At 35.1% G+C, this 13,264-nt stretch overlaps 1 long non-coding RNA gene across 1 annotated transcript; it reads right to left on the bottom strand.

Moving 5' to 3' along the window:
• Window positions 1–4,422: 4,422 nt before the first annotated feature.
• On the bottom strand, window positions 4,423–5,394 carry LOC116177146. Its single transcript, XR_004146613.1, has 3 exons — window positions 5,283–5,394; window positions 5,115–5,234; window positions 4,423–5,061 (listed from the first exon to the last, which is right to left on the bottom strand). It is a non-coding gene; the product is annotated as an uncharacterized LOC116177146 (long non-coding RNA).
• Between the last annotated feature and the right edge of the window lie 7,870 nt (window positions 5,395–13,264).

Genomic DNA, 13,264 nt, shown 5'->3' with positions numbered 1-13,264 from the left:
AACTCAACCCGCTATCCGCAGTTTTCGGGGCGTAAAATATAACAACGCGAGTTCCGGTAGTTATTGTTAAAAAAGAAAATACGAAAATATACAATTAACGTCGGGTAAGAATTGTTTTGCTGGTGATAATCTAACTAAAGTGTTTCCAATTTTTTGGTCAAACTTGTTTACCTCAAAGAGTAAAAGAGTTGTATTAATAAAATTGTGGTTGACTCGTAACTTTTACAAGGCTGCGCCAGAAAAGACGAGATTTAATAGCATGGATCAAACATCATATTATGGGACACCTCCGTAACTCTTTAGCTTCTTAGTGGGCCACTATCTTGCCACTTCTGGGTTATATTTATATACAATTACATTTAAGACCACTCCTTCTGAAGCGGCTGACAAATTAGTACCATAGCTAGTATAGAAGAAGATTACGAGTAGAGCGGGGCCCTTCAGGCATTTATCAACTAATTATATACCTGAGGCCTGCGGCTTGGGAGGTTTTCTTTTGATTGTTTTGGTGGATGCGAGAACTGAGCTCACTTCTTGGCGTCAACATCTAACTTTCATCGAGGTAAGAGTTACCTATACGTGTAAATTTTTGCACGGAATATATTTTAATTGTGGAAAGTTGTTTTGTGATTCAAAAATTGGTTGCTAATCGATCATTCTTGATTAGGGCTGTGGTTAATTTTGGAATTTCAATTGCATATTTAATAGTAATGTTAGTCATAATTTTAATTATCTTAATTGTGTATTGCCAACTCTGCCAACCGTTATAAAGAACATTCACTTTTATAACGACGAATCAATATCTCATAAAATACCCTCTAATCTTTGCTCTACAAGAACTTTACAACCACCAAGACTGACTATCTTTCACCAAAAAGCCTTGTTTAACAACTTCCTCTCCTATTTAAAAAAACAGTCTTCCCTTCTAGTCCTTCCGATCCCTACTTCTTAATCATTTTGTCAACTTTCACTAATCACATACCCTTTACATACTAGTAAAACTTCAAAGGAAGAACCGCTGGTGTCAAAATTACTGCGAGTATTCGGTAAACGGTGTTTACTTACGACGAACCCATGTTCTTCACATTAATTAATTAATTAAATTAACACAACGCAAGTATTTCCAGATGCCCCTAATACTTACTTAACTTAATCTAACTGAACAATGAATCAATAAAAAAATAAGGCGAAAATTGAAGCAAGATGAAGCATCTAATAATGATTGAACAGAAAGAACAAAAGACCAGAATGAAGTGATGAAAGCATGAGTTAGAAAAACTGCCATTACATAAAATGAGACAATTACATTCGCGGATGCGAACTTTATTAAATCACATCGAAGCCGAAGCGAAGTTTCTGCTTGTACTGAAATGTACAAAATCGACCATAAGTTTAGTTTGGCCCTAACTTTTACAAAAGGATTGACATGAAAGTTTCAATGGAATCAAGCAATTGTCTCCCAAACACAATTAAACCTTCGAGAGGTTACACAAAAGTTAAATTTACTTAGCGTAGTATTACATTTTCAAAACTAACTAGTTTTCTCTGTTCTCTGTGTCTTTCATAGCAGCTGGATATTGTATCATGGTTTCCCGTTCCTTGAATTATCCGCACAACCGTATTTACACAAAGGTAGCAGAGACAAATTGAAATTGCTAGTTGAGGGATGAGCTTTTCAGTACTGACGTTGAACCGCAAAAAGAAATTGAGCGTAAAATTATTAAAACGAGTGATTGACTAAGGATTAACGAAACTGGACACAAATCAAAACACCCTCAACTTTTAATGTGGCAATAAACATTTCAGAACTATTGATTCGTTTCTCGTGTCTTACATTCTTTTGTTGACTTCAATATTTATTTTATCAACAGTTGAAAAGAAAAAGAAAAGCGTTCGCTCGAAGTAATTTCCTGTAGATCTATGCATAAGGTAGGATTAAAGAGATCAGAAAATAAAAGCAATTTAAGCACGAAGAGCTCTGTTAACAGTGTACAATTCTGCTACACTAGATTACAGAAACATAAAGATGCAAATGAGACAACTGAAATAATTAAAAGAAGTGAAAAATTCTAGGTACTGTGCCATTTATTCAAATGTAACAGTTTTGTTAGTCATAGTAGTAAAAGTAATGTACGAGTGACAAGTTTGCTTGGCATTTAGAAAGCGGAAACACACATAACAGTATAACGTGCACTTAATTAATTAATATCTTTGTCTAGTGCTCCGTACTATTAAACTAATGGGCCGTAACAAAGGTATTGGCTGCTTTAAAATACATAAAAAATTGTCCCCTCCTAGGAATACAGTGCTGTTGTCTTTCACAAAACGAAAATGAAGGGATCAAGAATTAATGCTTGGTATCAAATGCGATAATAGGTAAAATCTCATCAATTTTCCAGCCCCCCACACATTTGAAATTTGAAAACGTAAAGCTTCGTGCGAAATAATTCTCGAGATTTCGATGTTGAAGTAAAACAATAAACAGCCATGTTGGAATGGTTATGAGACGTGATTATGACTCGCATTGTGTATTATTACCTACTTACATTCCTTCATCAGGCTCCATAACTCCTGCATATATTATTAGCGCTTGTAATTGGAACGCTTATAGCATTCGGGTTTACCAGCATCAAAGGAATTATGTATTTTACGCCCGTTCTCCAAGTGTGTAATTTTGTAATAATATAACTTGCTTAATTCGCTAATAAGATTCCTTAATTACTACACAATTTGTACAATGGCTGAAAGGTATATGTAAATCATTTAAGTAGACTAAATTAGGGGCAGGGCTCTAACGGTATACAACATGGAAACATTTTACTACAAGTGTTACAAATGTCATAAACAAGGGCATAAACTGTCCAAATGCCCGCTTTAAAAAAACAATAGAATTTGCACACGTTTTCCGCCTTGAAATTCACCAGTTTTAGTGAACACACCATACATTTTAGAGTTCGCCAGCTTTAATGAACACCCGGTATCTAGAGGCGCTTCATTACGATAATATTGCTATTCCGGACTTATTTACTCATCTGCTAAGAATTGGCAGGTGAAAGTAATTTCTTTAATTTGTAGCATAGCATCGTTTTAGTCGCCGATAAAAAAATCAAGATAATGTAATTAATTAGCCGTTTGCAGCCGTTCCCGTAGAGATATTTTAATTATTTTACAGGGTTCAAAGCATTTCTGGCCAAAGATGAGGGGAGAGAATGAATATTTTAGAGTTTCAGCTCCGTTAATTATTTCCCAATTTTAAGCACTTTATTTCATTATCGCAGACCTTTTACGTTTGACCCGAAACTCCCATTGCCGGGCTACCGAATTTAGAAATTTTAATTCGGCCATTACTTAAGTGTAATTAACCGTTGCTAATTAAATAAGTTGTAGTAAACAACATCTTATTCAGTTATGAGTCGTCTCAAAAGAAGGGCTGTTAATTAATTTGAATTTTAAGACCAATTTTTAGCAGGTCGTAACATCAATTAAAGAAGTTTTAATTTTTAAACGTTATCAGAAGAGTTCCCCGTTCGTTTTGTGGGGTTCAGGATTCCCTTCTCGAATTTGGGAATCCTTTTTGGCCACGTTGTAAGTTTGTTGCTGCGAGTTCTCATTTTTTTATCCGGTCCAACGTGAAAAAATCGACGATTTAACTTTCTTATTGATCTTGCGAACAAAAAGTGTAGTAACACCCGCTGAAGATTCGGAAGAGATAATACGTGTTTGTTTAAAACGTTTAGGGATTCTTATAAGCGCTTACAGGTCGATTTCTTTGGTGCTTTCAATTTAGTTTTCCGTAATTTCTCGCTTCTTACTGAGATTTTTCTTTTATAATGTCGTAATATGAATAGGAGCTTTTAAAGTTTAAACCATCTTCGGCAAACGCGCTGTTCCCTAACAATATGATCCAAAACGCGGGGCTTTGTGATCATGTTGCCCTTACGATTATGGAAACTCTCATATAAACTTTTTAGTAAAGTAAGTGGTAGTCGATTATTGTTGACTGCGCCCCTGAAACTTGCTAAAGTACAAACTTTTAGCAATAAGATTTTTAAACTAAACCACGGTTGACATAAAATGATAGGGTTTCGTGAGAAAATTCTAAATTATAAAAATCCCTAAGGAACATTACGACTAAAGTCAATTGGGGGCCTACTTTTCCCACATTGTTGTAATAAAAACATTTATATTTTATACTAGACTTCAGAGATAAATCAATTCTAACCGTAATTAAGTGGGAAAGATGCGTTAGTACCCAACAATATTCATTTTCTAGTCATACCTGATCTAAAAGGCTTGTCAAATATACAGGGTGTCCTATACTCAGTGAAATTGCATGTGTAACTTTGATATTATTAAAGAAAGAGATCTGCTTGAATAGGTAAGGTTTTTCTGTTTTGTAAGTTATGACTTTCCCTTTGTTGGTTGGCTATAATGGGTGTTAACAGTGCTCAAAGATTTGGGAGCTGAGTCGTGGATCTTGTACTGAGTGTTGTTTGAAGGGGGCGCCAACCTGTCTTAAACCAACTTGCCCAATGACAGGTAATCGGACAAGCTCATAACGTAATGCAAAAATCGATCCTATTATTAATTTATTTAAACAGGTAATTGACTCGGTAGGTAAGTATAACTTGACGATGATATCGATAACGTAATTTTTGTGTTTCAGATGAATGATCATTCAACGGACTTCAATATTGGACTGATAACTCTAAATAACAATTGACAATTTAAGGACAGCACAACATTATCAATTAATTCTAGGATGGACAATTAATAATAGACAAATATGCTTAATTTAAACAAATAAACTTGACATCTCCTTTCAAATTTTGTTATCTCAAACCTCAGAGCATTGTGTGAACCATTATCCACATGGACAGCACGTACATACAGGTGGACGGTGGGATGGCGGCTTATCACCATAGAATTAAAATCTTATCATCAGGAACAGCGCTTGGTATTCCGCAGTTACTTGTGCAGGTAATAAATTTGCGTCCCACGTGACGTCAGGGGCGGCTACTATATATTTTTTCCAATTTCCAGTACTTAGGGGTAAGAGCCCTAAAAGGTAACGCGTACGCTAATATGACGAATATTCCAAATTAATAGCTTACTTAAGGTGACAAACGGCTCTTGAAAGAATTTTAGACAACCATTGAAATGTAGATTAAGTTATTGCCTAATTAGGTTTGTACCGGAATAATTGCACGTAGTATAGGTAGGTAACCAAAATCCTAAAATTATTTACTGTCAATAAATTAATTTTACATTCAGTAACTCACGCGTTATTCTCGCTACCCAGCCCCACTGACTTAAATAAGTCTCGAATCACAACGTAAATTATTATGTCCGTGGGAACGTTTCTTTTCCACGACCGCCACTCGCCCCTTTTCTTGGTCCCGCTCAAAAAATCCCTCCCATCACAAGTTGTGTATACACGCATGCGCTCCCACATCAGACACAGTGTCCTCCATCGGCCACACCACCCAACCGTTCCCGCCTCATTCAAAAAAGAATAAATTGTTCATAAACATAATCCACAATTTCTGCAATTTTAGAACGCTACAAAGTTTTAGAATCCGCTTAGAATTATTTTTTAATTTAATTTAATTTTTAGCGCATTTCCGCAAAAATAAAAAAAATCTGCTATTGTTGTTACTTTGTCGGTTCGTCCGTCAGCTGCATTTTACAAATGAAAAATGAATGCTATAGAAGTCTTTCTACAAAAATAAAAAATGTGCTGTCTATCTGTGGGTCAGTCGGTCCATCTGTCTGTCCCTACGGTTGTGTCGCTTTCAGATCTTAATTTAAAGAGCTACTTTTTGTGCTATTTGGTGTCGAGACCTGCACAAAGGAATGACTTTTTTCTGCGTCTCTTACGGCCGGTTGCAGGAAAGCGAATTATAATCAAAATCCTACATTATTTGCCAAATCTGAGTTTAAACAAAAATTTTGACATTTAATTGGCTGCCTACTGCAATATAAAGCCAATCAAATGTCTTAATACCGGATTAAACAATAATCCTGGATTTTTTTTGTGCAACTGGCCGTTACAGAGAAAGTTATGGTAAAAAATCACTTTTTTCCCTCCTCATAATTTTACACTTTTTCCGTTTATTATGCCTATAAATTTTATACGTTTGTTGAATTTTAATTTTTGATGAGCCAAAACTTGAAATATGAAACTTACTATACTATAGCGACTTTAGAAACCCGTAAAAAGGCCAGAACTGAAATGACTCATACAAAACTTAAAATGGAAATTTAACTTCAACCTCGACTTCAACTCTACCTAAAAAATTTGATAAAAAGAATCAATCCCCATTAGAAAAATCCTGTATATTTGATAAACTCTTTAGTTTCCTTTTAATTCCTTTGGATTGTTTGAGTTGTTAGGCGAATCGAAAACACAAAATCGAAACCTGAAGTTTTACTAGATCAGTTTGTACAAAGTATAAAAATGAAAGTGAAAAGTATACCCGAAAAACGCACTTGAGGTTTTACTTATCCTGAACAAATAGAGGTAGTGATTTGGTCACACGTATAAAATAGATACTTTGAAATTCAGCAACGGGTTTCACGAAAACGCTAATCCTCTTATGTCAACCACGGTTTAGCTTGAAAGTTCTATCTTACTGTTAAAAGCTTGTATATAAAGGGGAAATCTTTACTAATAAAATAATCAACACACACACAGCAAGTTTTAGGGGCGGATCCAATAATAATGAACTGCCATTTACCTACTTTACTAAAAAGTTTCCAGAATCATAAAGGCAACTCGATTACAAAGCTTCACGAACGAACAAAGCTATCTCGTTTTTGATCATGCCGCAAATGCGCTTTCACCTTAATAGGAATTAGCATCACTTTCGGAAAAAACTTTCAGCGCATGAATATCGCGTTTATTTCCCAAAATTGATTTCTTTTTACTCCCATACGCTACTAAAATACTACATGAAAATCTCCGAACAATTTTAATCTTGTCCTATTATCTGTTAGTTCAAATCCCACAAGAACCTGTTTATATGTGCCTGGGGATTAATAATGTACAAAGTTTGAAGAGATTTAGCCCGTTTTTATCCCCCGGCGGATGTTAAAACTTCGATAGGAGTACCCCTTAAAATATAATACTATTGCGGCCGTAGCAACCACATTTTTTCTCATAGACACACATGTTACGGGATCAGGAAGTAATGAAATACAGGTAGGTATTTTGGTATTTTTTTCACCAAAACTGACGTTTTATGTCCCTTTGAACTTTCTCTCGTAGGTTGTACGGCATAAGTGGACTTCCTCTGGAGGATAGCGGTGGAAATATTTCTTTGAAGATTTATGCCCCCTTGGAAACGACTTGCACGCACGATGGAGTTTTTTATATAGACGAAGTTTGTCTTATAGGTTTTAAATCGCTTTCATCAATCAACTACAATATGCCCGTTGTCTGTGTTTTCGTGATAATGTTCCATAACTGACGGTTCGTCCTTTTTAATAAGCTGTTGACGTATGGAGCCCGGTAGCGATTGACACCCCTGGATCTTTAGTGCGTTTCATTTGACAAATTTTGTTTCATTTGACAAATTTTTAACAAAACCGGCTCTGTCTTGAACGTCTGAAAATAACAATATTTTCTGTTCGAAAGCGAAACCCTGGGAACGTTTTGATGAAATCATACTTTTGGCCTAGTAAATTTCGTTTTCGGTTTGTAATCGATGATTTAGATCTGCCTCTTTTAATAAGTTCGGACATGAACAAAAAGGGGTCAATCGAGGCCTACGTAAATTACAGGCCGGCATATGATAACGACACAACGTGACCATACGAAAATACGCACAGAACTTATTCGAGTTCTAATGGGAAAACGATAACATCGTCCTACATTTTATTTTTATCTTCAAGAACAATACCACGCAGGATTACGCACTTGCTTTATTGGAAAACGTGCGTTGGAGCACGAGGCGAATCATAATCCAATCCATACCGTAAGTTGCTACGTACTATTTTTCCTGCCAAAGTGCGAGAATTTCGAAAGATTTAGAGAAAATATCTATGCCTAAATGTTAAGACGTGGCCAATGTTGTCAGTTTTCTTTTCATGGAGACAATGAAAGAGACGATGAATTTATGTGCATGCCACCGGATGCAATCTATTATGCGTAAGCAGAAAAGAGTACGCGAAAATAACAGCAATAGCTGTATTCAATTACTCCCAAGAAAAGCCCCGAGCAAAAGAAAAGGTAGTGCGATTCGAAAATGGTACAAATTACAAATAGAATACTTCCAAAACTTACGTGATTCTTTAAACTGGCTGAATATGGTTAATTATACTTGATTACGTTGAATGAACATGTAGATTTTTAAACAAATTCATAATTGGTACATTACCACCCCTCCTCCACGTTCATGCATAACGTTGTGCAGTCATGATTTCGACCCCTCGGTTAATATACGAGTGGCCCTCGACAATTGAATTACGGTAATTAAAAATAAGTTCATACGATATTCCCAAGGGAGTGACTGATATTTTGACAGTGTTCAATAAACTTTACGCTCGTAAAAAGTTGCACAAAGTGACGAAAGTACCTTGCAGTAATAAACCCCAACTATTCGTTATCCTCAACATTTTCCCCGGAGTCTCAAATTTCCAGCCGATTTAAAGCCAGCAGACGTATTTCAATCCTCGATCTAGTCGACATCGGAAAATTATAAGCGGTTTTTTGATTGTACAGCAATGTAAACGTCAACCTCAAAAAACATTGTTAGCAGAAACGGCCATTGTAAACTCAAATTGTGTTTGGTTAGATTCGTTTAGCAGAGCAAATTACGGGGAGAAAATTTTCTTTCATTGCTATAATTTAGTAATTGGAAATCTTGAGTGTTTTTACTGAACTATTGAAACTAATCGACCGCTAGGAAAATATACGAATTTCCTTTCTTAGATCTGAGAAAAGGGCCCAACCAATCAATACTCGATTTGAAGAAGAAAATTAATATTCTTATACCTTCCTAATGAACCAGGCCGAGAAGTATTAGAACTTTTATGTACTGTCGGACAAATTTATAAACGTCCTGTTTCATGCGAGGCCAATCATATAATTAAAGATACGATATAAAGTTTTAGATATTCCACAACGGAATGGAATTGCTTAATAATATCTAAGAGATTCGCAGTAGGGTCGACTAATTTCCGTTCTATCAAATTGCTTGTATCGGGACATGCTTTTTCGGTATGCTTGTAGAGAATACCAGTTTCAAATCAGGATAATTTTCCAGGTTAGTTTTAACTTTGTCACTCATACATAAGTTCAAAAGTAGGAATGGCAATAATAATATATAAATATAATAAATAATATATAAATATTACAAATAATCAACCCCCTTTATATGCAACATTGTTACGAAAATAACAAATATCTGCTTCATTTTGTCGACAAAACCAGAAAACATTCGTTTTTTGGTATTTTTGCTCTAACACAGTCCGTACCTTCAACTATAATCGCTAAATTATTAAGAAATAAATGTCAATAAGGTATTAATCCATGATCCCTGCAATTTGCACTTGAATTGCATTGTTCAGCACATCGACAGCAGTTCCAAGCATTTAAATCCATGTCAAATTGTATGCTCTTTCAAATTCAAATCGCAGATCTGATCTAAAATTAATCCATGCAGTCCCTTCAAAATTGATATTTAAATTTATGCAAAAAAAAGGTAGTTCAACCACTTTAGACCGAACATTAAGCGGATATGCAAAACTACTTTAATATCAAACAGTAACGCAGATTTACCCTTAAATATTGACACTGCCATTTTCCGTCTATGATGTAGCAGCGTGAAGAATGGATCGAACGTATATATCTATGGCAAAATTCTCAGATCGCCCAGTCGTGTCATCGATGCAATCTAATAAGCTTAGACGTCCCCATCCTAAGGGATTGCTGTTATCCGAGGGTTAACAGAACCGGACAGTTTATGCGTAACAGCTCCAGCAGAATATCATGCGGTTTCTTTTATAGTTGTGCCGACGACGATACCTCTCATTTTTATGAAAATACTGAAACATGATAAAATGGACTCTCGTTCGCAGTTGAATATCAAATGGAGTTTTCAGGACGTATTATTAGAAGAGCCGACCATAATGTTCCTCATTATGTGGGAATTGTAGGCAGAGCTGGGCAGTATTCGATTTTGTAAATAATTTTTAGTATTCAAATCCTTTAAAGTATTCAAATACTTTGTAATTAAATACTTTTATGGAAGCAGTATTTGTATTTGTAACTTCAAATACTTTCACAAATATTTAGTATTCGAATACTTCGCAAGGTATTTGAATACTTTGAGAAGTATTCGAATACTTCGCATAGTATTTGAATACTTAACCTTCCTTTTTTACCAAAAATCGACTGCACCAAAATTTCTCGGGAAAACACTTTTTCTTATTAATTTTGGTGCGTAGAATCCAAAACAATTCGTACTTTTTCGATCAGACTTCTCAATCAAAAGTTATAGACTAGAAACCAATTTCGAAAGAAAATTCAAAGGGCTGTAACTTTTGAACTAGTAGCCCAATCTTGGAACTGTTTGAAATTATGGATTCTACAGGCCACATTCTATAAGAAAATTTTTTTTCCGGGTCGATCTGAGACAATTTTTTTTTCGGGCCTCAAAAAAAGGCAGTGTATAACCTTCCTTTTTTACCAAAAATCGACTGCACCAAAATTTCTCGGGAAAACACTTTTTCTTATTAATTTTGGTGCGTAGAATCCAAAACAATTCGTACTTTTTCGATCAGACTTCTCAATCAAAAGTTATAGACTAGAAACCAATTTCGAAAGAAAATTCAAAGGGCTGTAACTTTTGAACTAGTAGCCCAATCTTGGAACTGTTTGAAATTATGGATTCTACAGGCCACATTCTATAAGAAAATTTTTTTTCCGGGTCGATCTGAGACAATTTTTTTCTTCGGGCTCAAAAAAAGGCAGTGTATAACCTTCCTTTTTTACCAAAAATCGACTACACCAAAATTTCTCGGGAAAACACTTTTTCTTATTAATTTTGGTGCGTAGAATCCAAAACAATTCGTACTTTTTCGATCAGACTTCTCAATCAAAAGTTATAGACTAGAAACCAATTTCGAAAGAAAATTCAAAGGGCTGTAACTTTTGAACTAGTAGCCCAATCTTGGAACTATTTGAAATTATGGATTCTACAGGCCACATTCTATAAGAAAATTTTTTTTCCGGGTCGATCTGAGACAATTTTTTTTTCGGGCCTCAAAAAAGGCAGTGTATAACCTTCCTTTTTTACCAAAAATCGACTGCACCAAAATTTCTCGGGAAAACACTTTTCTTATTAATTTTGGTGCGTAGAATCCAAAACAATTCGTACTTTTTCGATCAGACTTCTCAATCAAAAGTTATAGACTAGAAACAAATTTCGAAAGAAAATTCAAAGGGCTGTAACTTTTGAACTAGTAGCCCAATCTTGGAACTGTTTGAAATTATGGATTCTACAGGCCACATTCTATAAGAAAATTTTTTTTCCGGGTCGATTTGAGACAATTTTTTTTTCGGGGCTCAAAAAAAGGCAGTGTATAACCTTCCTTTTTTACCAAAAATCGACTACACCAAAATTTCTCGGGAAAACACTTTTTCTTATTAATTTTGGTGCGTAGAATCCAAAACAATTCGTACTTTTTCGATCAGACTTCTCAATCAAAAGTTATAGACTAGAAACCAATTTCGAAAAAAAATTCAAAGGGCTGTAACTTTTGAACTAGTAGCCCAATCTTGGAACTGTTTGAAATTATGGATTCTACAGGCCACATTCTATAAGAACATTGTTTTTCCGGATCGATCAGAGACAATTTTTTTTTCGTGGCTCAAAAAAAGGCAGTGTATACCTTCCTTTTTTACCAAAAATCGACTGCACCAAAATTTCTCGGGAAAACACTTTTTCTTATTAATTTTGGTGCGTAGAATCCAAAACAATTCGTACTTTTTCGATCAGACTTCTCAATCAAAAGTTATAGACTAGAAACCAATTTCGAAAGAAAATTCAAAGGGCTGTAACTTTTGAACTAGTAGCCCAATCTTGGAACTGTTTGAAATTATGGATTCTACAGGCCACATTCTATAAGAAAATTTTTTTCCGGGTCGATCTGAGACAATTTTTTTTTCGGGGCTCAAAAAAAGGCAGTGTATAACCTTCCTTTTTTACCAAAAATCGACTGCACCAAAATTTCTCGGGAAAACACTTTTTCTTATTAATTTTGGTGCGTAGAATCCAAAACAATTCGTACTTTTTCGATTAGACTTCTCAATCAAAAGTTATAGACTAGAAACCAATTTCGAAAGAAAATTCAAAGGGCTGTAACTTTTGAACTAGTAGCCCAATCTTGGAACTGTTTGAAATTATGGATTCTACAGGCCACATTCTATAAGAAAATTTTTTTCCGGATCGATCTGAGACAATTTTTTTTTCGGGGCCTCAAAAAAAGGCAGTGTATAACCTTCCTTTTTTACCAAAAATCGACTGCACCAAAATTTCTCGGGAAAACACTTTTTCTTATTAATTTTGGTGCGTAGAATCTAAAACAATTCGTACTTTTTCGATCAGACTTCTCAATCAAAAGTTATAGACTAGAAACCAATTTCGAAAGAAAATTCAAAGGGCTGTAACTTTTGAACTAGTAGCCCAATCTTGGAACTGTTTGAAATTATGGATTCTACAGGCCACATTCTATAAGAAAATTTTTTTCCGGGTCGATCTGAGACAATTTTTTTTTCGGGGCTCAAAAAAAGGCAGTGTATAACCTTCCTTTTTTACCAAAAATCGACTGCACCAAAATTTCTCGGGAAAACACTTTTTCTTATTAATTTTGGTGCGTAGAATCCAAAACAATTCGTACTTTTTCGATCAGACTTCTCAATCAAAAGTTATAGACTAGAAACCAATTTCGAAAGAAAATTCAAAGGGCTGTAACTTTTGAACTAGTAGCCCAATCTTGGAACTGTTTGAAATTATGGATTCTACAGGCCACATTCTATAAGAAAATTTTTTTTCCGGGTCGACCTGAGACAATTTTTTTTTCGGGGTCAAAAGAAGGCAGTGTATAAATTATCTATCATTATTTACCAAGGAAAATAGTGTGCTAAAACGAAAGCCCCAATGAATGGTACCGGTACCCTCGTTCGAACCCGCCGACAGTTGAGACAGGTCCTAAAAAATGTCGCCATTCTGGTCATTTTATGATAAGTAAAATGTCG

The sequence above is a fragment of the Photinus pyralis genome, unplaced genomic scaffold, assembly GCF_008802855.1.
Source record: "Photinus pyralis isolate 1611_PpyrPB1 unplaced genomic scaffold, Ppyr1.3 Ppyr1.4_LG7, whole genome shotgun sequence".
Classification (NCBI taxonomy): Eukaryota; Metazoa; Arthropoda; class Insecta; order Coleoptera; family Lampyridae; genus Photinus; species Photinus pyralis.
The sequence above is the reverse complement of the archived record's forward strand: the minus strand, read 5'-3'. Positions and strand labels throughout refer to the sequence as shown.